Below are 6,000 nucleotides of genomic sequence, written 5' to 3' on the forward strand. Positions count from 1 at the left end.
TAAATATAAATCTGTAACAATGCAAAATGTCAACGCAATGTCATTTTTATTTATAGGGGCCACAAAGTTATGAGTTGTCCCCACCCTCCTAAAACGGCTCGTTTAAACACGCCCCCACTTTTCTACATCACAGAGTGGGTTCATTTTCGAACACCGCCCAAATATTTACGCAAAAAAAAGGCAGGCTGGGCTATTATTCCCGCTGCGGTGTTCCTGCGGGCGCCATGTTCTGGAGACGCTGTGAAAACGAAACTTTCTTTGTGCTTCCAAAAGAAAGAAATCGGTGGTCAAGTTGTGTTTGCAACACTGTTCCCGAACGGTTCAAGCTGTGGTATTAACAATGCACTGGACGGCTGGCCAATCACGGCACACCTCGTTTCTCAGAACAGCTCTGTAAAAACCCACGCGTTTCAGAAAGGCGAGGCTTAGAGGAGAAACAATAATGCACAGTGTGTGGAAAATAATGTGCTTATTTTAACTTAAAAACACATTGCACAAACACAAATTAGACAGATGCAACACACTAAACTATATACATTTATCTCAGTATATACAAGTCTTTTTCATGTCACGCGCGCTCCCATTATTGTAACGTGCTTAGTTGAACATGTGGGGTTAAATACCGGTCTAATAACAGTTAAATAGCAAAGCGGTTTCTTTGTGCGGCCTACCAAAAAAAGCCACATCACAGGGTCCCTAGACTTCTGCAGATAATGAGCATCGAATGGTGCATTGAAGTCGATCACGAAAGCAGAACCACTAATCACTGTCTATTAAAAGTAGTAAAGTCTCAACACAGGCCCTTTGAGTAACCTCGGGAGGCAGGGAGGTGCAGACATTGTAAATAAAACGCACGGATTAATTTTTTTCGCTCTTGATGAACTCCGTTTAACGTCGTTTTCTGGTTCATTTGCTTTGCGCTGAGCAACCGTGCATCATTGTATCGTTTTGAAAGGGATTCAGTAACAACTGAAGCGTGGAGGAAGTGAAAGTGTGTCCGATGCAAGTCAACCCACATCTCAGAGTGAGACTGACGCATGTCTTTAGCCCACGCATCTGAGACCGCTTTCTATTATTACCCTCCATTCAAAGGAAATATTTACAATGACTCAAAGATCAGATTTTTTCTCAGAAGCGTATTGCATCATTTATAATAATAATAATAATAACAACAACAACAGTAAACTGTAAGTCGATTGAGTTCTTATCACTCAAAGTGCCCTTATTATGGATTATGAAAGGTATGCGTATATATTTTGGTTTTGAGAGTTCAGGTCCAGCATGCAAGGTAAAAAACTTCTTTCCTTATTTGCTCAGCGACTAACAAACAATTTGAGAGTCAACTCTTTCTTTTGAGAGACGATAACTTCATACACAGCGCACTTTCAGACTGAAAACACTTACAGCTGTCACACACTGCACGAAAGCTCGTTTTCAAAAAGCCATAATAGGGACACTTCAGTGATGATAATCCATAATCCTAATAGAGAGAAATTTATTCTAGATTTACGTTTAAACCATTAAACCATTAAACCATTAAACTGTTTGTATTGGGAGATACTGGCATGAAGAGAAAGCTATGAGACTTTTGTTTCTAGATATGCCCCTCTCGGCTTGAAGTATGGTATAGTTTTTGTCTCAAGACATGTCCAGGCCAGGAATCCACTGACACTAACAGGAACTACACACCCTGTTCTAGTCGATGATGCCACCTGCTGTTTGAGACACATACTGCAAAAAAATTTAATTAAATAAAAAAAATTAAAAACACTTGAGAACGCTGGTTTCTGTTAGCTAACTGCATTTTCTTTTGTGGCTAATTATTGTTTTAGAGAATAGTTTAGATTAAAATATGAGTTTGTTTTTTCATTATATTTGGTGAAATGTAGCATTGCTGAAGCACCAGTTAAAAATAAATCTAAAACACAAAATATGTGGGATGATAGTAGGTGAACTTAAAGAAGTTATTAGGGAGTACGGGATTGTATTGTGGCCGGAAGCAAAACAGTTTAAAGAAATTTGTCTTCTGAAGTCATTAAAGGATGGACTGGAGTGGTGTGGACATTCTGACGGCACCCATTCACTGCAGAGCATCCACAGGTGTATCAGGTGATGTCATGCCTACTCTGACCAATGAAGCTCATTTAACTTGAGTGGCCTTAGGGTCATTGTTTTTGTGTTATCTATTCCTAACTATCACAAATTAGGTCCAAATAATATCTATCTATCTATCTATCTATCTATCTATCTATCTGTCTGTCTGTCTGTCTGTCTGTCTGTCTGTCTGTCTGTCTATCTATCTATCTATCTATCTATCTATCTATATATATGACTCTATTATTTACCGACACTATTCTCCTATTCGATTTTGTTAAGTGCTTTGATAGAATCTGTATTGTTAAAAGCGCTATAAGAATAAAGGAGACTCGCCTTGGCATGACTTCTGCGAAACAAAACAAAAACACCATAATATAGATAAAATAACAGCGCTAATATATAAATAACCATACAAATTTGCGACAGTTTGTGCTTTTGCACACTGTTTTTTACGTCGTTTAACCATAAAATGCACATTTTCTGATACGTTCCGTTCCATCTAAATGTTGAAACCCATCACACGCTGACCTCCGACAACAGAAAAGCAGCCTATAATCTGCACACGTCATTCTACAATCAATTTGACCTGAGATTTCTGTTTAACACCGCGGGTATAACTATTATGTAAGTGCACCAGCATGTGTGCTGCAGACCGGGGCGGTCACAGGGCCCGGGACGGCCCTAATTACGGCAATTTGCTGAGACATCAACACTTTAAATTTCTTCGACGTCAGCTGATGCAGGTCACTGAGATTCCTCAGTACACACAATACACAGATACGCATGTTGTTTATTACAATAACTCCTTTGGATCAGGGATACGGATGATATTGCCTCCCCAGAAGGCAGTGCTTAAAAAGTAAGAAAGTATATTTTTGAATCGTGCGAGAAAGCGACAGCTCCCTTCCCAGCCCTTGTAAAGTCCCTCAAACAGACATTTTACAGGCTTCACGTCTCAGGAAATGGGAAAAAAGCATGTCAGAAACCCCTGCCACAGTTGCTACTTAAAAATAGACGCTTCTCAAGACAAGTATAGCATCAAATAAAAGATACAGTCCTATTAAACCAGAGATTCCTATACTTAAAACATTAATGAACTACTTTTAACTTTTTCCCAGAGCACACCAAAGCATCTGTCGATTTAACGAAATGTTATGTCAGGGGACAATTGCGTAGACATGCATTTTTATGTCAAATGTTATTTTATTAACATAATTTTAATTTATACATTTAATTTATAAAACTGTATTATAATTGAATTGAACTATGTATAATAAATAATAAATATGAATTTAAAAAATATTTTGGAACAAAATTTGTGAAGCGTGAAATTAAATTCAACCCTATTTACTTTTACTAATATTTCAGCCAATTGAAATGCAGTTGCTCTCACTCACTTTTTTGAGGGGGTCAAACTAAAAATATTTTACCCAAAAATAAACGTTTGCTGCAAGATGTCCATCAAATATGTCTTATTACATAAGTGAAAAAAGTCTGTAAGATTAAAAGGTGTTTTAGCTATGGATTTTTGAAAATGAGCTTTCATGCGAAAACATCCTGCAAAGGTTTAAATCCGAAAGTGCACCGCGAATATCGTTATAGTCTCATAAAAGAGCTGACGTCGACGTGAAACATCGAAAAAGTCGATTTTTGCATTGGTCTGAATGAAAATGCTAATTCATTCTTTGCCACTAGCTGCCGCTTTTGAAGCTCTTTAAGGCACTTTAAACTGTTGCTTCTGTCCAAAATATATAATCCATAATAATAACGCTTCAAAAGTCCGCCCACAGTTTTAACTTGTAAAAGGTGCTTGATATTTCTCACATGATTGAAAACCATCTTAATGATGGATTTGTTTCTTACAAACACGCAGCTTTAGTCTTCACAAGACGCAAACCGATGGACTGGAGTGGTGTTTTTATCAGCTGTTCTGACGGCACCCATTCACTGCAGACCATCTATTGGTGAGCAACTGATAGAATGCAACATTTATACAAATGTGCGAACATCATTCGGTAGTTGATTATAGAAAACAAGCAATGAAGCAAACTATACAGTCCGTTTCGTGTCAATACTCTTCTATACTCAGACATTAAAATGAAACGCAGACCCATGAAAAACGTTACATTGGAAAAAAAAACTGCGCGGAAGAGGTTCTGTTACCCAAAATAACTAAAAAAACACAGACAGACCACACTCTTTGAAAACACCACACTTTCCTGACCTTTCTTAAAACATCTCCAGCGTTTGGCACAGCGGCCCGCGTCTGAACAGGTCAACGCTAGGGGCGTCACCCCAACCGTGACCATGTAAGTCCACTTCCTCCTCAGAGGAGGCTGAACTCAAGCCGATCTCGCAGCCTCCCTGTGACTCTGTAATTACCTTTGAAGAGGCCCAGTCACGGGGGAGCGTTGGCGGAGGCAGACCAACACCACATGCATCTTCCTGGAAGCTTAAGCTGCAGCTTTACCAACCAGCAGCGACTGGAAAAAGGGCAGGATGGAGGAATGACGGGTACACATCACATACATACCTACAGATCACATACGGCGGGCGTGCAGACGTCAGCACACGCAACAGCCGTTTTCATTGGACAGATTAATGAGAATTTGTGCTAAATGTTGCCAGCCCACTATTATTGTCATTTCTGTGGTCTGCTATTGTTTGTTAGTTTCTTTTTAGACTTGTTTGTCTTTCAGAGGACAGGCTACGTTTTTTGAAGCACGTTTAACAGAAGTAAGGATTTTTTAAATGTATTTATGGATTTCTGGGTATACGCCTATACACGATCGGACTTTTAAACACGAATATAAAAGCAGATATGGTAAAAGCAACAGTTTCAGCGACTATGCATTATGATCGTTCCTGTTTGATATCCTGTTCCGATTTGTGACATGTTAACGTGAAACACAATTCATGCTGAGTAACAAAGTTTTTTTTTTAAAGCAAAATGGGGAGCCGAATAACGATTTTTATCTAACAGTGCGAACAGATATAAATGAATACACATAATATAAATCATAATAAACTTTCATTTTCCTAGTTCCATTATTTCCAACACAAGCAACTTTCCCAAGTCATTTTACATTTTTTCCAATGACACAACAGTGTATAAATAAGAAATGGGAAAAAGCAAACATCTGAAGAGTGAAGATTTTATTCTGTGTCATTTCCAATTGAGCTATAATTTTGTGAAATCATCCAAACGAAAATGTCATTTAATTGCAAAATGCTAGGTACAGAAGCAAAAAATTTTTTTATTTCAGAAAATTCATTTTATATTATTTGTAAATGATGCATGCAACATACATATACATATATATACATATATATATATATATATATATATATATATATATATATATATACATACATACATAAAGATATAAAGCTCATAAACCTCTCTTCCATAGTAAAGAATGAGCTCAGCGTATATACCATCTATACTTTAAGCGTCATAAAAATTTTACATAATCTCTCGCCATAGGTGTCAGGGGTTGGCAGCGGCCTGTTGTGTTTGTCTTGTGTTTTGTTGTCCTGAAGCACATGGTCTTTGTTTTGACAGCTCGCCATGTGCTTTGCTGTTAACTCCTCCCCTCTTGTTAACCCTAATTGTTTCACACTCCTGCACCCCATTTCCGTTAATTACCCTCTCTACTTAGTCTCCTTGTGTTTTCTGTCCTTTGTCAGTCCAAATGCGTCTAATGTTAGTTTGTTCTGACTCTGAACCTCTGTTGACCAGTCTGTTCTGTTTGCATTTGTCCAGTCTTAGTCCTGTTCTCGGTCTAGTTAATGCCTTCTGCTTTTTGTGTTTTTTTCTATTTTTATTAGTTTCTCGTTTTTTCCCCGTCTTCTGCCCCCCATCTCTCCAGTTCGCTTTTTTGCCCAGCTCAGGACTCTCCC

This window comes from Puntigrus tetrazona, chromosome 10 (genome assembly GCF_018831695.1).
Source record: "Puntigrus tetrazona isolate hp1 chromosome 10, ASM1883169v1, whole genome shotgun sequence".
In the NCBI taxonomy this organism is placed as follows: domain Eukaryota; kingdom Metazoa; phylum Chordata; class Actinopteri; order Cypriniformes; family Cyprinidae; genus Puntigrus; species Puntigrus tetrazona.